General features: G+C 38.2%; 1 protein-coding gene across 4 annotated transcripts in view; it reads left to right on the top strand.

The window, feature by feature from the left end:
- Nucleotides 1-23,303, top strand: part of COMMD1 (copper metabolism domain containing 1) — a 155,828-nt gene that overhangs the window by 70,446 nt on the left and 62,079 nt on the right. Inside the window, exons 3-5 of one of the 4 annotated variants that reach the window (XR_016038576.1) lie at nucleotides 7,421-7,628; nucleotides 14,768-14,935; nucleotides 17,814-17,901. The exons of 1 other annotated variant lie outside the window; for it this stretch is intronic. The gene's annotated coding sequence lies outside the window, so the exon portion shown is untranslated. Of the gene's footprint in view, nucleotides 1-7,420; nucleotides 7,629-14,767; nucleotides 14,936-17,813; nucleotides 17,920-23,303 lie in introns of those variants that run through there. 2 more of the 4 variants (XR_016038577.1, XR_016038578.1) reach the window with 2 other exon arrangements.

The following is a 23,303-nucleotide window of genomic DNA, read 5'->3' as shown; positions in this document are numbered from 1 at the left end:
AATTCTGAAAAATAAATAAATAAATAAATTCTGGCTAACTCTGAATTAGCTATTTGCAAAAATACCTTGTACAGAAGGAAATGTTTTACAAAAGAAAAAAGATGCTAGAAAACTTTTGCTCTCATTTCTAATTAGAACGAATAGAGAATAGGTAACAGCCGGGGGGGACGGAATTTAAGTGGTCATCTAGTTTTGAACCAATTAAAACCAGAACTTATCAGTAGTCGATAATTTACCAGTTAAAAAGTTGGCATTTTGGGGTATTTTAATGTAAGAATTATGTAGTAATAAGTGGCATTTAATATTTTAATGTGTTAAAGATTAAACTGGTCTACTATCAATACACTTGATTTTCTTAATCAAGCCTTTGTTCAAAAATTTATATAATATTTTTGCATTTATTTTGGTCTTAAGTGACGACCTTTGAAACTTGACTTATGAACATTTGACACACTTGAATTCTCTATTCTTTGAAACATGTGTCTTCTAAGACACCATAGTTGCCTAATTTTCCTTCTAATTTCTAGTCTGTTCTTTCTTATTCCTTTTCATATTTTTCTTGCTGGTTCCTTCTTATTTCCCCAGCTTCTCAATGTTGAAGTGTCCCTGAGCTTAAGTTTTGGTCTTGTTTTCTTCCCTATCTGCAACACACTTCCTAGGTGGTCTTTTGTTTAATGGATTTAAATACAATCAGTGGTCATGTATGGGTGTGAGAGTTGGACTGTGAAGAAAGCTGAGCACCGAAGAATTGATGCTTTTGAACTGTGGTGCTGGAGAAGACTCTTGAGAGTCCCTTGGACTGCAAGGAGATCCAACCAGTCCATTCTAAAGGAGATCAATCCTGGGTGTTCATTGGAAGGACTGATGCTAAAGCTGAAACTCCAATACTTTGGCCACCTCATGCAAAGAGTTGACTCACTGGGAAAGAGTCTAATGCTGGGAAGGATTGGGGACAGGAGGAGAAGGGGATGACAGAGAATGAGATGGCTGGATGGCATCACCGACTTGATGGACATGAGTTTGAGTGCACTCCAGGAGTTGGTGATGGACAGGGAGGCCTGGCATGCTGTGATTCATGGGGTCGCAAAGAGTCGGACACGACTGAGCGACTGAACTGAACTGAACTGATACTCTAACAACTCACAAATTTGTATTTCCAAACTGAATTCCTCCCTTAAATTCCATGTAAATACTTGTGACATACTTGACAACTCTATTTAAATATGGAAAGGCTATCAAAAAATTGAATATGCCTCAGACTAAGTTCCTCTGTTGCCTTCCTTATTTGTTCCTCCTTCATTTTTTATCATCTCAGTCAGTGTTACCTCCATTCCTCTAGTTCCTATCCTCTTCTTCTCATGCCCACATCTAGTCCATCATCAGATCTTGCTGGGTTTAATTTGATTACTCTTCACTGTTACCCTCTACTCTATTCAGATCACCATAACTTCTCTCCTAGATTGTAGTGAAAGTGAAGTCGCTCAGTCGTGTCCGACTCTTTGTGACCCCGTGGACTGTAGCCCACCAGGCTCCTCTGTCCGTGGGATTCTCCAGGCAAGAGTACTGGAGTGGGTTGCCATTTCCTTCTGCAGATTATAGTAACATCCTCCTAACTGAACTCTCTGCATCTGCCTTTGGCAATTCTCTACACACAGCAGTGTGTCAACAGTAACTCTGTTAAAGCCCAAGTCAGTTAATGTGTTCATCTCTCTGTAGGGCCTTCATATCACAATCAGATTAATAGCTGTCTCCCTTGCTCAGTCTAGTGTAGCTAGACCCAGTGGCCTCCTTGCTGATTCATGGATCATGCTAAGCATGCTCCCTCTTTAGAGTCTGCACATTTGCTCATCTCTCTCTTGATTGGGCTTCATTCAAGTATCCTAGAGTTAGTCTTTTCACTTTCCTGAGGTCTTTTTAATTTTATTTATTTATTTTTCTAAGGTCATTTAAAAAAATTTACCTTCTTAATAGCACTTTCCCTGACCACCTCTCTAAAGTTTAGTCTTCACTTTCTGTTTTATTTTTTGAAAACTTTATTGAGCTATAATTTCCATATAGTACAGTGTATCTATTGGAAGTATCCAGTTTGATTAATTTTGGCTGGTGTATATGTATACTTGTGAAACCACCGTGGCAGTCAAGTGACAGAACAGGTTATTCATCCCTTAAAATTCTCCTTCCCCTATACAGTCCATCTCTCTTTCTCCAGCACAGTTCCTAGACAACCACTGATCTACATTTGATCATCATCAATTAGTCTTTTCTGCTTTATTTTTTCTTTTGGCACTTATTTCTATCTACCATGCTATATATTTTATTGTACCTACTATACTTGTCTGTGCTCCATATAGGCATGCAAAGGGATGAGGATTATTGCTGTTTTGTTCGTTGCTATATTCTCAAAGTCTAGGATGCTACTTGGCATGTGATGTTCAGGAAATAGTTGTTGAATGAATAAATGAATCATATAACTCACTATTTTACTAAGCATCTACTGTCAGGCACTGTGTAGGTGTTGAGGGTATATCCATGAACGATATGGACAACTCTTATCTTAAGGAGCTGACAGGAAAGAAAAAGTAGTAGTAAGTAGTGTAAGAAAGCATATCAGAGACTAAAGAGCCTTATCAAAGCTCAGAAAAGGAAATGGCTCTCTTTACCCAGGAAGTTGAGGAAGGTAGTTCTAAGGAGGTAACATTTGCATTTGATATCTCTGACTTCATCTCTGATTCAAAGTGTCATGAACTAAGAAAAATGAAAAAGTTGGTACAGATAGTATGACTTCTCTAGAGTTTATGAGCATAACCCTTTTGTTTAGCACGTAGGCGTGACCTTTGGCACTGGTTTAGTACAGGTTGCCCTTTCTTTCCTTCTTTCCTTTCTCTCTTTCCATCTTCCTCCCTCCTACCACTTTTTTTTCTTTCCTTTAAAAAAAAAAAACTTTTCCTACATGTTGGTTTTCCAGTTTCTCCAACCATAGGTAATAACAAGTACCAGGAAATAAATTGGCAGAAAAATTGTCTCAAACAAAAGAAAGCCTCATTTACTACAGTAATTTTCAGCATCACTGTGTATCAGACTCATTTAAGGACCTTTAAAAAATTATGGACCCCCAGACCCCACCTCAAATTAAAGGACTTTTGCTTTTGTTTAAGAGACGGAAGGCTTCTCTAAGAAGGAAGGGTGATTGGAGAGCACAAAACACATGCTGAAGGAACAGCAAAGGCAGGAAGTTGGCCTTGGTAGGAAATTTGAATTTTTATTCAAAGTATAGTAGGAAACCATTGGAGGGCTTCAAAACAAGGGGCTTATGTAATGTGATTTATGTCCTTATAGAATTCCTGAATTCATGTGAGAAGGATGAATTATAATAGAGTCAAGAGTGAAGCCATGATTCTGAGAGGTTAGGGGAAAAAATCACCAAGGTTGGAACTGTTTTTTTGCACATTAAAAGCTATTCTCTCTTGTTTCCAAATATCTGTGTGATAGTAGTAGGTAAAATGGTATTTCAAGGTAAAAACAAAAATCCTGAAAATGTCCTCTTTCATTTTATTAGCAAGGTTGCTGCTGCTGCTGCAAAGTCGCTTCAGTCGTGTCCGACTCTGTGCGACCCCATAGACGGCAGCCTACCAGGCTCCTCCGTCCCTGGGATTCTCCAGGCAAGAACGCTGTAGTGGGTTGCCATTTCCTTCTCCAGTGCATGAAGTGAAAAGTGAAAGTGAAGTCGCTCAGTAGCAAGGTTAGGTATCTAGAATGAACAGAGCCAAAATTAGTACTCTGTTTCAAAATGGGTTTTCGTGGGTTTACCTGGACTTCTGACAGTCTTCATCCCACATTTCTACCTCTTTCCCATAATTAGGACGATCTCCTTCCTTTTAAAATTTTGTTGTAACATGTTTCAAAACTTGGGAAGCCCAGGGGTAACTAATAAGAATCATTACAGTGCCAAAAGGGAAAAAAGCATGGTCAGGAGAACACTTAGCAGCGCTATAGTATTGGTCCAGGTAAGAATGTTAGCCAGGAAGATGGAGATAATTTTAGCAGTCAAGGTGAAGAGAAGTAAGCAGATAGAAGAGATGTTTCAATGTAGATAAGTTGCTTTGGGATGTGTTGGAAGCGATGGAGGAAACGAAAGAAAGTGAGGAATTGGAGATAACTTTTTTTTTGTATGAATATGTTAGTATAAATTGGTAACCTTAGTCTTTGTTTAACAGTCTTACTGCTAAGTTTGGTGGGGTTGTTTAGTTGCTAAGTCATGTCTGACTCTTGTGTCCCCATGGACTGTAGCCTACCAGGCTCCTCTGTCCGTGGGATTCTCCAGGCAAGAATACTGGAGTGGGTTGCCATTTCCTTCTCCAGTGGATCTTCCCGACCCAGGAATTGAACCCAGGTCTCCTGCATTGTAGGCAGATTCTTTACCAACTGAGCTATAAGGGAAGCCCCTACTACTAAGTTGGCCATCTAATATACAACTTGAGTTTTTTGGTAGCTGTTATCACTAGCCCATCCACTTGGGAAAAAAGTAAATCAAAAGAAATTATTTAACATTTGGCAATTAGGAAAATGCTTTTGTGCTGAAGTAATTTTATTTTTTTTAAAAAAGCCCCAGTTTAGGAAGAGATGCATTTGAGATTTTTGAACTTAAATTCTTCTTAATGAGCTTTAAAAAATATCATTATTTCTTATGATGTGCCCTTTTCTTTCTGTAGATTATGTTTCAATGTAAAGATTTAACGAGAAAGAGAGTGATCAATGTTTGTCTTTGTAAACTTGTTGACCGTCTTTGAGAATAGGGCTTTAGCACTGGTGAAGTCCTCAGCTTCTAATAGCCTGCCAACAGGCAACTCATGGACTTCTTTCAGATTGTTGCCATTCAGGCTCTCTGATTCTATTACTGTGGACAGATTGGGTATTTGAGAGGAAGCCAGAAAACCAAGCATTAAGAGAAATTGGAAACAGTTTTTGTGCTAAACTCAGGGTGACTGGGTATCCTACCCAGTAATGTTGAAGCTGCTTGTATTGTCTAGTATTTATGTACTGGCCTGTGGGCTTCATTCTATGTATGCTGCTGCTTTACAGCCAAGATAAATGTAGAAGGCCTCTGACCCAAACCCACTCTTAGCACTTTTTAAAAAAGTATGTAAAATATATAAGACATAAAATTTACCATTTAACCATTTTTAAGTGGTATTAGTATTTGCCTGCAATGTGGGAGACCCAGGTTCGATCCCTGGGTCAGGAAGATCCCCTGGAGAAGGAAATGGCAACCCACTCCAGTACTCTTGCCTAGAAAATTCCATGGATGGAGGAGCCTGGTGGTCTACAGTCCATGGGGTTGCAAAGAGTTGGACATGGCTGAGCGACTTCACTTTGACTTTTTAAGTACGCTACCACTCTCTATTTCTAGAACTTCTTTATTATCCCAAACAGGAATTCTGTACTCATTAAACAATAACTCCCCATTCTCACCTCTCTGGCCCCTGATAATCTCTGTCTACGTTCTGTGTCTTTGAATTTGCTTATTATACAAGGTACCTCATAGAAGTGGAGTCATAAGATGCTTACCCTCTTGTGTCTGGTTTACTTTGCTTTGCATAATGTGTTAAGATTTATCCATGTTGTAGCACTGTGTCAGAATTTCATTACTTTCAAGGCTGAATAATATTCCAGTGTATGCCTCCACTTTGTGTGTATATATGTACACACCCACACACACATTTTATTTATCCATGAATCTGTTCATGGTCATTTGAGTTGTTTTCACTTTTAGTTTTTTGTGAGTAATATTATTATGGATGTGATGTACAAATAGCTGTTTGAGTCCCTGCTTAGGGTGGATATCTAGGAGTAGAATTGTGAGAATATAGGATAATTCTGCGTTTAAATTTTTGGGAAACTGCTAAACTGTTCTCCACAGTGGCTACAACCACTTTACATCCTTTCCAGCAATGTGCAGGGGTTCTAATTTCTGCACATCCTCATCAACAGCTTTTCTTTCCTTTTTTCTTTTTTTTTTCAGTTGCCATCCTAATGGATTTGAAGTGGTACTTCATTGTGGTTTTGAGTCACATTCCATAATAATTAGTGATGTTGAGCATATTTTCATGTTCAGTTCAGTTCAGTTGCTCAGTCATGTCCGACTCTTTGCGACCCCATCAATCATAGCACGCCAGGCCTCCCTGTCCATCACCAACTCGTGGAGTTCACTCAAACACACATCCATCGAGTCTGTGATGCCATCCAGCCATCTCATTCTCTGTCGTCCCCTTCTCCTCCTGCCCTGAATCCCTCCCAGCATCAGGGTCTTTTCCAGTGAGTCAACTCGTCGCATGAGGTGGCCAAAGTATTGGAGTTTCAGCTTTAGCATCAGTCCTTCCAATGAACACCCAGGATTGATCTCCTTTAGAATGGACTGGTTGGATCTCCTTGCAGTCCAAGGGACTCTCAAGAGTCTTCTCCAGCACCACAGTTCAAAAGCATCAATTCTTTGGCGCTCAGCTTTCTTCACAGTCCAACTCTCACATCCATACATGACCACTGGTATAGCCTTGACTAGACGGACCTTTGTTGGCAAAGTAATGTCTCTGCTTTTTAATATGCTATATAGGTTGGTCATAACTTTCCTTCCAAGGAGTAAGCGTCTTTTAATTTCATGGCAGCAATCAGCATCCGCAGTGATTTTGGAGCCCCCCAAAATAAAGTCTGACACTGTTTCCGCTGTTTCCCCATCTATTTCCCATGAAGTGATGGAACCAGATGCCATGATCTTAGTTTTCTGAATGTTGAGCTTCAAGCCAACTTTTCCACTCTCCTCTTTCACTTTCATCAAGAGGCTTTTTAGTTCCTCTTCACTTTCTGCCATATGGGTGGTATCATCTGCATATCTGAGGTTATTGATATTTCTCCCAGCAATCTTGATTCCAGCTTGTGCTTCTTCAGCCCAGCGTTCCTCATGATGTACTCTGCATATAAGTTAAATAAGCAGGGTGACAATATACAACCTTGACGTACTCCTTTTCCTATTTGGAACCAGTCTGTTGTTCCATGTCCAGTTCTAACTGTTGCTTCCTGACCTGCATACAGGTTTCTCAACAGGCAGGTCAGGTGGTCTGGGATTCCCTTCTCTTTCAGAATGTTCCACAGTTTATTGTGATCCACACAGTCAAAGGCTTTGGCATAGTCAATGAAACAGAAATAGATGTTTTTCTGGACCTCTCTTGCTTTTCCATGATCCAGCAGATGTTGGCAGTTTGATCTCTGGTTCCTCTTCCTTTTCTAAAACCTGCTTGAACATCTGGAAGTTCATGGTTCACGTATTGCTGAAGCCTGGCTTGGAGAATTTTGAGCATGACTTTACTAGCGTGTGAGATGAGTGCAATTGTGCGGTAGTTTGAGCATTCTTTGCATTGCCTTTCTTTAGGATTGGGATGAAGACTGCCCTTTTCCAGTCCTGTGGCCACTGCTGAGTTTTCCAAATTTGCTGGCATATTGAGTGCAGCACTTTCACAGCATCATCTTTCAAGATTTGAAATAGCTCAACTGGAATTCCATTACCTCCACTAGCTTTGTTTGTAGTGATGCTTTCTAAGGCCCACTTGACTTCACATTCCAAGATGTCTGGCTCTAGGGTGAGTGATCACATTATCGTGACTATCTTGGTTGTGAAGATCTTTTTTGTACAGTTCTTCTGTGTATTCTTGCCACCTCTTCTTAATATTTTCTGCTTCTATTAGGTCCACAACATTTCTGTCCCTTATTGAGCCCATCTTTGCATGAAATGTTCCCTTGGTATCTCTAATTTTCTAGAAGAGATCTCTTGTCTTTCCTATTCTGTTGTTTTCCTCTATTTCTTTGCATTAATCGCTGAGGAAGGCTTTCTTATCTCTCCTTGCTATTCTTTGGAACTCTGCATTCAGATGCTTGTATCTTTCCTTTTCTCCTTTGCTTTTCGCTTCTCTTCTTTTCACAGCTATTTGTAAGGCCTCCTCAGACAGCCATTTTGCTTTTTTGCATTTCTTTTCCATGCGGATGGTCTTGGTCCCTGTCTCCTGTACAATGTCATGAACCTCCATCCATAATTCATCAAGCACAATATCAGATCTAGTCCCTTAAATCTATTTCTTACTTCCACTGTATAATCATAAGGGATTTGATTTAGGTCATACCTTAATGGTCTAGTAGTTTTCCCTACTTTCTTCAATTGAAGTCTGAATTTGGCAATAAGGAGTTCATGATCTGAGCCACAGTCAGCTCCTGGTCTTGTTTTTGCTATCTGTATAGAGCTTCTCCATCTTTGGCTGCAAAGAATATAATCAATCCGATTTCGGTGTTGACCATCTGGTGATGTCCATGTGTAGAGTCTTCTCTTGTGTTGTTGGAAGAGGGTGTTTGCTATGACCAGTGCGTTCTCTTGGCAAAACTCTATTAGCCTTTGCCCTGCTTCATTCCATGCTCCAAGGCCAAATTTGCCTGTTACTCCAGGTGTTTATTGACTTCCTACTTTTGCATTCCAGTCCCCTATAATGAAAAGGACATCTTTTTTGGATGTTAGTTCTAGAAGGTCTTGTAGGTCTTCATAGAACCGTTCAACTTCGGCTTCTTCAGCATTACTGGTTGGGGCATAGGCTTGGATTACTGTAATAATATTGAAAGTATTTTCATGTACTTATTGGTAATTTGTATATCATCTTTGGAGAAATGTTTACTTAAATCCTTTGCCCACTTTTAATCTGGTTGTTGTTTTTATTGGGTTATTCGAGTTCTTTGTATGTTATGGATATCAGTCACTTATTGGATATATGATTTACAAATATTCTTTGGCATTCTGTGGTTTGTCTTTTCACTCTCTAGATAATATACTTGTATGTACAAAAAAATTTTTATTCTGATATAGTCCAGTTTATCTATTTTTTCTTTTGTTTCCTATGCTTTTAATATCATGTCCAAGGAATAATTATCAAATCCAGTGTTATGAAACTTTTCCCATTTTCTTCAAAGAGTTTTATAGTTTTAGCTCTATGTTTAAGTCTTTGATCCATTTTGATTTAATTTTTATTTATGGTGTAAGGAACCTGGCTGGCTACTGTCTATGGGGTTGCAAAGAATTGGACATGACTGAGCGACTAACACTTTCACTTCCACAAGGTCATTTGTAACATTTTTGGATGGATTTTTGAAAATTTACTTCTCAATTGAGGAAAAATAAAGTGGGACTTTTCAACTTACAAGCTAAGTTTCAGTTTTATCATGTCTCTCATCTTTCTGTAATTAATTAAAGAGAACTCGGTAGTGTCACCCAAGATACAGGCGGCACTTAATAATAAGTTGTAGTCACTAAATGTGAGCTCAGATTAACTGCCAAATAAGTGCAACATCTTTTTCATTGCCAGGGTTATTAACTTAAGTAGATTAGAGAAAGTCAATAAGAGTGGAAGTATGTCTGTATCTGAATTTTAATGTTATTTGTCTGTGGTCACAGTACAGAAGCAGGAACTGAATTATGACGATAAAACTAATGTGTGCATAGTTCACTGAGTGGTGACATCCAAACAAGATTGATTACAAAGTGTGTTTGACCAGTTATCCTGTGATAAATAACCCCCTCACACATGCCCTTAGCCTAGGAAAAACAGCTTAACCCTTGAGGAATATAATAATTTAAGGTTTCCATGCTGTATCACCTGTTTTCCATGCTTTATCACCTACTGTGCAATCTAACCATGTGGGACTATATTTTCCATGCATGCATATCCTTCTCTGTTGCTAGTTGGAATGTTCTTATCCATGCCCATTTTCACTTGGTAAAATCCTCTCTCTTCTTTAGCATTCGTATTGCTGATTATCTCTGCCATGAATTCCTGCCTAGTTATCTCAACTAGATCCGATGATCTGAATTCTCAGGATATTTGAACTTTTCTTTAACATTTCTTACAACTTAGACTTTTAAAAAATTGAATTTATTTATTTTTAATTGAAGGATAATTACTTTATAGTATTGTGTTGGTTTCTGCCAAACATCAAATGAATCAGCCATCAGCTCAATTCAGTTCAGTCGCTCAGTTGTATCCGACTCTGCAACCCATGGACTGCAGCACACCAGGCTTCCCTGTCCATCACCAACTCCCGGAGCTTGCTCAAACTCATGTCCATCAAGTCAATGATGCCATCCAACCATCTCATCTTCTGTCTCTATATGATATAAAGTTCTCTATATGATATAAGCCATTTTTGTTTTGGGTTTCTACTAAGAGACAATGGCTTGTAGCATGTTAGAAACTGTAGTGTTTGATTAAAAGCATCTGTGAGTCATACTTTTAAAATCTTGAGAAAACCTTTTGTCTAACTGAATAGTACTCAGAATCATCCTCTTAGAGCTTTCTGAGACTTTAAGAAAGAATTTTGTAGCTCTGCTTTTAACCTCATCTTTTAGACCAGGTTTTCTTGGCATTGTCTTAAACTTTTCTTGGAAGCCATGTCTTACTTTAATATTGTTTGCATCTGGAGAGACTCAGAATCTTCAAAACCAGCAAGTTCTGGCTCCTTGTCGTTGAGCTGTTTTTGAGATATTTATTAGGAATTTGAAAATTTGGGTTGGGGTTTCAGTGATGTAGCCTTGGCAAAAAGAAAGATCTGAAAGTTATGAGGATTTATTCAGCATCCCTTGAATTTGAAAAATTATTGAGGAGCAGAAGGAAGGCCAAGAGTGGAACTTTGAGAATTGTGGACCTTTATTGAGCAAGTGATTAAAGACTCTGTGAGGGAGGCAGTGTTGGAGGGGGTCAGGGATAGATTGGAGAAATGAAACATACAAGATTGGAGAAGTACTGATGATGGTACTTTCTCACTTACTCTACGTGCTGACTTTAGTGGGAAGCTTTCCAGTTTCCTTTTCATATAAATTCTTTGAGTCAAGGAGATTAGTACCTTTTTATAATTAAATTTATGATGTTAGCTTTTCTATGAAGCTGAAGGATAGAAACACAATCTTGGAAGCAAAGTTGAACAACATATCTAAACAGCTTGCCCTCAGTGTCCATAAAGTGTGAGTGCAAAAGTAACTCCTATTAGAAAAGAATGCTATATGCTTAAATTCATTAATACTTTAAAAAACTGTAGGTTGTCTTTTTTGCTGAGTTTTAAGAGTTCTTTATATATTCCTGATGTTAAACTCTATCAGTTATATGATTCACAAATGTTTTCTCCTGTTCTCTACGATGTCTTTTCATGTACTTAGTAATATCCTTTGATGTACAGAAATTTTAAATTTTTATAAAGTCCAGTTTATCTGTTTTTTTCTTTTGTTGCTCATGCTTTTAATGTGAAATCTAAGAATCCATTGCCAAATCTGAGTCGTGAAGATTTATCTTTATTTAGCTTAAGAGAAATTGGTCATTGTTATATATTTAGTCATGGGTCCGTTTTGAGTTGATTTTTATATATGGAATAATGTAGGGATTGAATGAACTTTTCTTTTTGACACTGTATTTTAGAGTGAAAGAACCTCAACATGTGAATGTGTAAGTTTGCTCTTGAGGACAGTCAGTATCTCATTCAGGTTACAGTTTATTTTATTAATTTTCCTATAGTGTAGTTTTTAATTCTGTGAGACTCTAAGCAAGTTGCTAACTCAAAGTTTTTGAAATTCTTTTTTCCTTTATTTTTAACCTTTTGAATTTTGAAAATGAAGGAGGATACTTGTAGAAACTGTAAATTAGATATTCTGAGATCAGTCTTCTAATATTATTTGCCAGTGCTTTCTTTTCCTTTACATGAAGTGGGGACCAGTGTAAATAGACGTACTTGGTGAACAAATCATGACAGTATTTTCAGCAGTCTGTTTAAATGTTTTTTTGGAATGTGTTTTAATTATAGTTTCACATTTTTATTTACTTAGGGCTTCCCAGGTGGCGCTGGTAGTAAAGAACCCGCCTGGCTGTGTGTATCAGGAGATGTAAGAAACGTAGGTTTGATCCTGGAGTTGGTAAGATTCCCTGGAGAAGGGAATGACATCCCACTTCTTGCCTGAAAAATCCCGTGAACAGAGGAGCATGGTGGGCTACAGCTCATAAAGTTGCAGAGTCAGACATGACTGAAGCAACTTAGCACGCACAACAGTCTAGTATGGGGGTACTTCTAAATAATATAGTTATTATAAATTTGTATTTTTGCACCCTCGCTAGTGGAAATGATAATGTTAATAAAAAATAGAAACTCAAAATGCTTATTAGCCACATTAAGAAAAGGTAAACTTGTCTGTCAATCTGAGATAGAATCAAAGAGCCAAGTGATGAGTGGGGTTAAAACTCTGGGTCTTCAGTCTCCACGGTAAGTGTTGGTAGCTGATGTCGATTCCTGTGTAGTCAAAGGAAGTAAATGCATTTCACATATATGCCATTTACAAATTAAAAAAAAATATCCAGATCACTTAAAAAGTATGCGTGAAGTGGTAAATACTAAGCACCTCTGAGGAAAGGACAGAGGAAATTGAGATAAGGGAAGAAAACAGTGGCACTGTGTAAATTTTTATTACTTAAAAAATATCCAAAAACAAAAAGAAAATTTGTGTGTGTGTGTGTTGTGGGAAAGCAGGAGTACTCATAGAATTTAGTCTGAGGAAACAACCTGAGATTCTATAAACATTTATTTATGTTGTTATTTTTCAGTCACTAAGTCATGTCTGACTCTTTGAGACCCCATGAACTGCAGCAGGCCAGGCTTCCCTGTCCTTCACTATCTCCTGGAGTTTGCTCAAATGCATATCCATTGAGTCAGTGATGCCATCCAACCACCTCATCCTCTGTTGCCCCCTTTTCCTCTTGCCTTCAGTCTTTCCCAGCATCAGGGTCTTTTCCAATGAGTCAGCTATGGGACCATCAGGTGGCTGAAGTGTTGGAGTTTCAACTTCAGCACCAGTCCTTCCAGTGAATATTCAGTGTTGATTTCTTTTGGGATTGACTGGTTTTATCTCTGTGCTGTCTGATGGACTCTCAAGATTCTTCTCCAGCACCACAGTTCAAAAGCATCAATTCTTTGGCTCTCAGCCTTCTTTATGATCCAACTCTCACATCCATACGTGACTACTGGAAAAACTATAGCTCTGACTGTATGGACATTTGTCAGCAAAGTGATGTCTCTGTTTTTTAATATGCTGTCTAGGTTTGTCATAGGTTTTCTTCCAAGGAGCAGGCATCTTTTACTTTTGCAGCTTCAGTCACCATCTGCATTGATTTTGGAGCTGAGGAAAATGAAATCTGACACTGTTGCCACGTTTTCCCCATCTGTTTACTGTGAAGGGATAGGACCCGATGCCATGATCTTCATTTTTTGAATGTTGGTTTTTAAGTCATCTTTTTACTCTCCCCTTTCACCTTCATCAAGAGACTCTTTAGTTCCTCTTCACTTTCTGCCATTAAAGTGATATCATCTGCATATCTGATGTTGATATTTCTCCCAGCAGTCTTGATTCCAGCTTGTGCTTCATTCAGCCCAGCATTTCACATGATGTACTCTAAGTTAAATAAGCAGGGTGACAATATACAGCCCTGACATACTCCTTTCCCAGTTTTGAATATTCAAAAAATTTTGAATATTTATCTAAAATTTATTTATGTAAATATTTATTATTGTGTTTAGGTGATGGAAAATTAGAAACAGCTACATGTCCAATAACAGGTGAAGGAATGGGGGGCAGAGAGGGAGAATGAGTGGATAACCATAAAAATGGTTAGATACACTCTATGAAATACTCTACAGTCATTTCTTTTAGATCAATTTTTTAAAGATTATTTAATGATATTAGAAAAAAAATTAAAAAATAAAGATTATTTAATGATATTAAAAAATGAAAGTGTTCCCTGTGGGGGAAAAAAGCAAAATACAGAGCTGTATATATAGTATGTATAGTATAGTCCATATTTTAAAATAGTTTATTCTTATAAAGTACATGTAACAAAATCTACTTTCAGTGACATTTAGTACATTCACAACGTGCAACCATCATAACTCCAAATTTTAGAAATACGCATTTATTTGCATAGAAAAAAATGCCCTCCAAAATACATAACAGATGTTCTTATGTGATGGAGATATCTGCCATTTCTTGTTCTTTTTCTGTTTTAGTATTTTCCACATTTTCACGCCCTGTTTTCTTTTTCCTAAAGAGTCATTCTAAGCTTGAAACTAGTATTGTTTATTTCTTTTGTCCTTAAACATTTAAATAAAATGTTTATTTTCTCTTTATTTTGAAATGTCATACAAAAGGCTAAAGGGCTTGAGTAATTTGTATTTAGCATGTGTCTAAGAAAATGCTGTACTGCATCAGGTTAATAAGGAAAAAAAGAATTTGAATGAGGTTTAGAGTTAAACTCTGATAATGGTTTAGATTTTCTTGTTACTGGACAACATTCTAAAAAGTTATTTCACTGAAAATTTAAAATTAATTAATAAATACCAGTGTTTATATTTTCTGGTAATAAAATGCTCTTCATATATATTTTAAATCGTAATTAGCAGTATTTGGGTGATAATGTTATAGAAGAATTCTTTGCACTATATTTGGATTTAAATCTGCTGTAGACAATATTTTATTTTACCTGTAATTTGCACAAGGAAAAGTTAGATCTAGGATCTTTCTCAGCTAAAGGAAATGTATACAAGATTTTTGAAGTGTTAATTATAAATGTAGTGAATTTCTTTATAGTGTACGTGGTTGTACTCTATAGATAAGTAAGTTATACATGTATCTTTTCTGTTGATGCTTACATTCCAGGGAGGTTAAATCAGAATTTTGTATTGAATGTGCTGGGAAGAACTTTAAAGCTATCTGTGAATGTTTCAGAGAACCTTGCTTCTTCAGGACCTGTATAAATCCAAATTTAAAGAAGACCTTTCCCTGCCTGTCTAGTCTCTTAAGAATGGTCTTCATTTATAGGCTCCTGTAAGTATGTAATGTGATGTTACCTTATCTAACTGAGTTACCTTATTAGCATGGTATTTGTAAAATTCAGATTATTTACTATAATATTATTTTCTGCTCTAACTTACCTAATACCATTCTGACTTATAATTTCCTCTGAACCAAATGTCAGACGAAAAACACACACACACATGAAAGCTGTGGGTTTAGTTTTATTTGGAGACTTACAGAGGACTGTAACCCAGGAAAACAGCTTCTCACATAGCTTTGAAGAACTGCTCTGAAGAGGTAGGGAGGGGAGTTCAGGGTATATATGATTTTGGGGAAGGGAGTAGGGGCAGTCAAACACATATCTCAGTAGAGGTTTGCTTCTAGTTATAAGAAGGTTGCTGCTAGTCTCAAGAAGCTGATGTCTCTGTTAATGATTTTAGTGCTATCTAGGTTTGAGAAGCCTGGCTTGGAGAATTTTGAGCATGACTTCACTAGCATGTGAGATGAGTGCAATTGTGCGGTAGTTTGAGCATTCTTTGACATTGCCTTTCTTTGGGATTGGAATGAAGACTGACCTTTTCCAGCCCTGTGGCCACTGCTGAGTTTTCCAAATCTGCTGGCATATTGAGTGCAGCACTTTCACAGCATCATCTTTCAAGATTTGAAATAGCTCAACTGGAATTCCATCACCTCCACTAGCTTTGTTCGTAGTGATGCTTTCTAAGGCCCACTTGACTTCACATTCCAAGATGTCTGGCTCTAGATTAGTGATCACATTATCGTGACTATCTTGGTTGTGAAGATCTTTTTTGTACAGTTCTTCTGTGTATTCTTGCCACCTCTTCTTAATATTTTCTGCTTCTATTAGGTCCATACCATTTCTGTCCTTTATCGAGCCCATCTTTGCATGAAATGTTCCCTTGCAGATGTTCAAGCAGGTTTTAGAAAAGGCAGAGGAACTAGAGATCAAATTGCCAACATCCACTGGATCATGGAGAAAGCAAGAGTGTACCAGAAAAACATCCATTTCTCCTTCATTGACTATGTCAAAGCCTTTGACTGTGTGGATCACAATAAATTGTGGAAAATTCTGAAAGAGATGGGAATACCAGACCACCTAACCTGCCTGTTGAGAAACCTGTATGCAGGTCAGGAAGCAACAGTCAGAACTGTACATGGAACAACAGACTGGTTCCAAATAGGAAAAGGAGTACATCAAGGCTGTATATTGTCACCTTGCTTATTTAACTTATATGCAGAGTACATCATGAGGAACGCTGGGCTGGAAGAAGCACAAGCTGGAATCAAGATTGCTAGGAGAAATATCAATAACCTCAGATATGCAGATGACACTACCCTTATGGCAGAAAGTGAAGAGGAACTCAAAAGCCTCTTGATGAAAGTGAAAGAGGAGAGTGAAAAGGTTGGCTTGAAGCTCAACATTCAGAAAACAAAGATCATGGCATCTGGTCCCATCACTTCATGGGAAATAGATGGAAAAACAGTGAAAACAGTGTCAGACTTTATTTTGGGGGGCTCCAAAATCACTGCGGATGCTGATTGCAGCCATGAAATTAAAAGACGCTTACTTCTTGGAAGGAAAGTTATGACCAACCTAGATAGTATATTAAAAAGCAGAGACATTACTTTGCCAACCAAGGTCCGTCTAGTCAAGGCTATGGTCTTTCCCGTGGTCATGTATGGATGTGAGAGTTGGACTGTGAAGAAAGCTGAGCGCTGAAGAATCGATGCTTTTGAACTGTGGTGCTGGAGAAGACTTGAGAGTCCCTTGTACTGCGAGGAGATCCAACCAGTCCATTCTAAAGGAGATCAGTCCTGGGTGTTCATTGGAAGGACTGATGCTAAAGCTGAAACTGCAATACTTTGGCCACCTCATGCGACGAGTTGACTCATTGGAAAAGACTCTGATGCTGGGAAAGGTTGGGGGCGGGAGGAGAAGGGGACGACAGAGAATGAGATGGCTGGATGGCATCACCGACTCTGTGGACATGAGTTTGAGTGAACTCCGGGAGTTGGTGATGGACAGGGAGGCCTGGCGTGCTGTGATTCATGGGGTCGTGGAGAGTCGGACACAACTGAGCGACTGAACTGAAGTGAACTGAGGTTTGAGAAGATGTAAAAAATTGAATTCATAAAATTTTCTCCTGAAAATATCTAACTATCTGAAGGCCTGTTCTGCCAGTTTTTCCCATAGCACAGAGTGCCTCATTCCTTGTCTCCACCTTCAGCTTCTTTCAGGGTGTGATAAAGGTCAGCAACTGCCGTGGCTAGTGACTTAATTCTTGAAGAACCAGACGGCTAGTAACATTTTTTTCGTGATAGCAGGAAAGGGTGCTAAGCCCATAATAATAAAAAAGATGTCATTTGCCTTCTGACAGGTTAACAAAAGCTCAGTGGGAATGTACTGTTCTTATTCCTACTTTGCATATAGGAAAACATGGTCATGGAGAGTTGATGTAACTTGCCCAGGGTCACACAACTAGTAAAAGAACCAGACACAGGCCAGTTTGAATTCAATCAGACCTTATGTCATAGCTTAGCAACCCATCTAGGTATCTTTTGCTGTGTGATCAGTGCTATCCCTCACTGTTACCCACTTAGAGCTAGTCTGTCTTGATGCCAAAGCTTATGTGTTTCCTAAGGAGGTGATGTTGTCATCAAAGGTACAGGGGAAAGATGGTAGATTCTGGATCCTACCATTCCCGGACTCAAATTCTATCTCTGATACTTATTGGCAAGTCACTTAACCATTATGATCCTCATCATTCTCATTCATAAAATGGGCACATAAAATGGGCCTTTATATACTTATAAAGGTTATTTTGAAGGTTAAAGATAATGTATATTATGGTTAGTACTGAAATCAGATTGATTATATTCTTTCCAGCTGAAGATGGAGAAGCCCTATACAGTCAGCAAAGACAAGACCGGGAGCTGACAGTGGCTCAGATCATAAACACCTTGTTGCCAAATTCAGACTTGAATTGAAAAAAGTAAGTAAACCACTAGGCCATTTAGGTATTACCTAAATCAAATCCACACAGTGGAAGTGACAAATAGCTTCAAGGGATTAGATTTGATAGAGTGCCTGAAGAACTATGGATGGAAGTTTGTAACATTTTACAGGAGGCAGTGACCAAAACCATCCCAAATAAAAATGCAAAAAGACAAAATGGTTGTCTGAGGAGGCCTTACACATAGCTCAGAAAAGAGGAGAAGCAAAACGCAAAGGAGAAAAGGAAAGTAATACATATCTCAATGTAGAGTTCCAAAGAGTAACAAAGAGAGAGAAGAAAGCCTTCCTAAGTGAACAATGCAAAGAAATAGAGGAAAATAATAGAATGGGAAAGACTAGAGATCTCTTCAAGAAAATTACAAATACCAAGGGGACATTGCATGCAAAGATGGTCACAATAAAGGACAGAAACAGTATGGAACTAACAGAGCAGAAGATATTAAGAAGAGGTGGCAAGAATGCACAGAAGAACTGTACGAAAAAGCTCTTCATGACCCAGATAATTCATGATGATGTGATCACTCACCTAGAGCCACACATCCTGGAATGTGAAGTGAAGTGGGCCTTAGGAACCATCACTACGAACAAAGCTAGTGGAGGTGATGGAATTCCAGCTGAGCTATTTCAAATCCTAAAAGATGATGCTGTGAAAGTGCTGCACTTAATATGCCAGCAAATTTGGAAAACTCAGCAGTGTCCGCAGGATTGGAAAAGGTCAGTTTTCATTCCAATACCAAAGAAAGGCAATGCCAAAGAATGTTCAAACTAACACACAATTGCACTCATTTCACACGCTAACAAGGCCATGCTCAAAATTCTCCAAGCTAGGCTTTAACAGTATGTGAACCGAAGACTTCCAGTTTACAAGCTGGTTTTAGAAAAGGCAGAGGAACCAGAGATCAAGTTGTCAACATCCATTGGATCATCGAAAAAGCAAGAGAGTTCCAGAAAAACATCTGCTTCATTGACTTCACTAAAGCCTTTGACTGTGTGGATCACAATAAAGTGTGGAAAATTTCTTCAAGAGATGTAAATACCAGACCACCTTACCTGTCTCCTCAGAAACCTGTCTGTAGGTCAAGAAGCAACAGTTAGAACCGGACATAGAACAACGGACTGGTTCCAAATTGAGAAAGGAGTATGTCAAGACTGTATATTGTCACCCTGCTTATTTAACTTATATTCAGAGTGCATCATGCGAAATACCGGGCTGGATGAAGCACAAGCTGGAATCAAGATTGCCGGGAGAAATATCAATAACCTCATATATACAGATCACACAACCCTTATACATCACTATTGTAGTATAATGGCCAGTCACCACACATATGTTTAATGGGTTACTGGTAAGTTTTCTCAGTGTACCTAACATCTGAAGTGTCTTTGACCTTTGAGAAATGGTTTTAAAAAATAGCCTGATCCTGTGTGTTTGAATGCTAGACTGTTAGAGCTTCAGTTTAATCACATATTAAATAAGAAAACCAAGTGATACTTGACGGTTAGCATATGAGGCCCAAATCACATGCTTTATCATCAGCATCTTTGATGATGAAATAACCAGAAACTGTCACTGGGTGCCTCTTCTGTTAAGGCATTATTTCACGTGTTTAATTCTTTCAGTTTTTCCAGCAAACAGGAAGTTTAGAGCAAGATTTCAGTATTTGATTTAGATAAAAATTTTGTTAAAGTCATGTAGGTCCAGGCCTCCACAGAACAAACTTATGTAACAAAGGGCCTTGGACAGAGTGGAGTAGGGGTTCACCATATATTTAAGTGAATCATATCATTTTTGTATACTGATATATTTTCTTTCAAAGAAAGATTTCTTTGGTACTTTCTTTAGACGTTTACACAAAATATCTCCCCACTTTTATGAGACATACTTTTTATGTTAAAACTCAAAGCTCAACTGAAAAATTGCTCCTTGAGATAAGTTTTTATTGACTGTGACATCTGTTTGGTAAAGATTCTCAGTTCTGTAATGTTGAGAGTGAACCAGAGCCTGTGTGTAATCTGTGACTATCAAGGTAAGATGGTTTCCCAGTATATAGGTATAGGGATTTTTCTTCTTGAGTCAATACTGGTAAATTAATATAGATTCTTTTCAAGTATAGTTAACAAAGATATATTAAGCTTTCTATTTACTTTAACTGATGAGATAGGTATATTTTATAATATACAAGTTACACGGTATTTAATACTTTAAATCATGCTTTGATGTATATTATTTTATCAAATAATTACAGCACTATTGTGAGGTAAGTAGTGTAGCTGTTAGAATTCCTTTTCAACAAATGAAAAAGTTGAGAGAAAAATCATTTGCTTTAGCTCATATATGTGGTCTGTAGCACAGGCAAGAAGGAAACAAAGTCACATTCCAGTTTGCTGTCCTCCTCAAAAGACTGCATAGTCTTTAAATGATCATGTGTTACAATTTCACTTTACATTTTTAGGTACAATAGCTAGTTCATTGGATATAATGTTTTTGGTGGTAAGAAAGGAGCAGAGCTGATAATGGCTTCTCTGGAGCTGATACAAAGGTTAATTTTCTTTTCTTTGTGTAATTTTAACTTTTGAGATCAGCTCTGACTTTCTCCATGCTTTTTGTAGATGCAGTCACTCATTGGTTTTATATGTACAATATCAATCATCTTCATCCTGGTTTTTTCCCAAATTTAAGGTTTATTTTCAAAGGTAAGTTAAGTTCGAGATTTGCTCTCAGTTGGCCCTTGCTATTAATAAACTTGACCTGCTGGTTGGCAATTGTTCAAACCCAGGAAGGTTTATGCTGGTATTTTGAAAAAATAATATTTCTTTGATTTATGAGCCTTGCGTGTAATCCTTTTGCAGAAGCGTATACAGTGTTATTCTAATATGTAATGGTTACTCAGATGGGTGTGGACAAGAAGTTTATGCTGTAGTTTGCACTCAAATACATTTATTTATGCCTGAAAATCAATTGTGGCCTCTGCTTCTGCTTTAGGTGTCAGTCCATCAGCGATTCAGGACAGCATGCTATTCACCATTTACGGTTCAGAAGCTGCTAAGAAATCTTGAAATAATCCTTTCCTTTGGCCAGCTGTTCCTCCATTTTAGTGTTCCTAAAGCCTTCAGCAGCTTTGGAGAGGTTGGCTGCCTCTTCTTGACACGGCCCCACCCCAGTCCACCTCATTTAACTAGAATAGCTTATAAGATAACTTCCTTTTAAGATTTTATTTAAATTGTATTTGAAGAAAGGTATCTATATTTAACTTTGGAAACAAAAGACTTAGCTAGTGTGTTTATGTCCGCGTTGTAAATGAGGTGACAGTATTGCCAAAGAATGAAGTACTCCTCCTTCCTTCCTGTTATATCACACAGTACCATGGGAGTAGTTCAGTAATTAGTATTGCTCTGCCTATCCATTATCTTTGGAACAGTACACATCAGATGTAATTTTTACTTTTACTCCTGTCAGTATATATTTTTGAAAATACGGTAACTATGAAAAGTGTTATTTTACTAGTCTTGTTCATATTTAGATTAGATTAACTTTATGGATTTCCCAAAGGGAATGAGTCAGATATATGAACTCTGATGATGATGTTTTACACCGTATTTTTTCTGAGTCATCATGATCTCCAGAAGTTCCTCAGAGCCTCACGGAGGAGGAAAAGTGGCGTATAGGTGTACTGAGCTCTGGCCTCAATATCTACTTCAGTCAGAGCAGGTGCAGTTTTACCTGTTGAATTAGTGAAGTTCCACAAAATATTTAGCTTGAAAGAGAATTCCGGAGCTAAATTTTGAGACCACTAGATTAGTAGAAAGACCTAGGAGTTAGGAAATCTAGGTACCAGTTCTGGCTATCCCATTAACTAGTTTTGTAGTGTCAGGAAAGTCACTTAACATGTCTTTCTCAGTATTTTTGTATATAAAATTGCATTAATCTTGTCTAAAGTTGTTTTCAAATAGTGGTTTTTAAGACTGATGAATCAGAAAGTGTGATAAAGATGCTATTATTAATGGGTACAATTCCCACTAACTGAAAAATCTAAAATGGTTTTTAATTTTATTGTAGAATTTATCATGATAATAACAAAATTTTCCCCTAATTTTCTGTGATCCAGGGCATTATTATTTCTTCTTCTATCTTTTTTTTTTTTTTTTTTAAAGATTTGTTGGCAGCCTTCCTTAAAACTTGATCTCTTTCTTTGCAGCTGTGCTGGGTCTTTGTTGCTGCGCATGTGCTTTTTTTGCGCAAGTAGCAGCTACTTTTCTTGCAGTGTACAGGTTTCTCATTGCAGTGGCTTCTCTTGTGGAGCACAGACTCTAGAGTACACAATCTCAGTAGTTGTGGTATATGGGCTTAGTTGCTCCACAGCCTGTAGGATCTTCCCTGACCAGGGAATGAACCCGTGTTCCATGCATTGGCAGGCGGGTTCTTAACCACTAGACCACCAGTTCAGTTCAGTTCAGTCGATTAGTTGTGTTCGACTCTTTGTGACCCCATGAATCACAGCACACCAGGCCTCCCTTTCCATCACCAACTCCTGGAATTCACTCAAACTCATGTCCATTGAGTCAGTGATGCCATCCAGCCATCTCATTCTCTGTCGTCCCCTTCTCCTCCTGCCCCCAATCCCTCCCAGCATCAGAGTCTTTTCCAGTGAGTCAACTCGTCGCATGAGGTGGCCAAAGTATTGGAGTTTCAGCTTTAGCATCAGTCCTTCCAGTGAACACCCAAGACCAATCTCCTTTAGAACGGACTAGTTGGCTCTCCTTGCAGTCGAAAGGACTCTCAAGAGTCTTCTCCAACACCACAGTTCAAAAGCATCAATTCTTTGGCAATCATTTTTCTTCACAGTCCAGCTCTCACATCCATACATGACCACTGGAAAAACCGTAGCCTTGATTAGATGGACTTTGTTGGCAAAGTAATGTCTCTGCTTTTTAATATACTATCTAGGTTGGTCATAACTTTCCTTCCAAGGAGTAAGCATCTTTTAATTTCATAGCTGCAATCAGCATCCGCAGTGATTTTGGAGCCCCAAAAAATAAAGTCTGACACTGTTTCCACTGTTTCCCCATCTATTTCCCATGAAGTGATGGGACCAAATGCCATGATCTTAGTTTTCTGAATGTTGAGCTTCAAGCCAACTTTTTCACACTCCTCTTTCACTTTCATCAAGAGGCTTTTTAGTTCCTCTTCACTTTCTTCCATACGGGTGGTGTCATCTGCATATCTGAGGTTATTGATATTTCTCCCAGCAATCTTGATTCCAGCTTGTGCTTCTTCCAGCCCAGCGTTCCTCATGATGTACTCTGCATATAAGTTAAATAAGCAGGGTGACAATATACAGCCTTGATGTACTCCTTTTCCTA

Source organism: Moschus berezovskii, chromosome 11 (assembly GCF_049115385.1).
Source record: "Moschus berezovskii isolate FMDL1 chromosome 11, NW_MosBer_1.0, whole genome shotgun sequence".
Classification (NCBI taxonomy): Eukaryota; Metazoa; Chordata; class Mammalia; order Artiodactyla; family Moschidae; genus Moschus; species Moschus berezovskii.
Note: the sequence above shows the minus strand (reverse complement) of the source record. Positions and strands in the feature narration are given on the sequence as shown.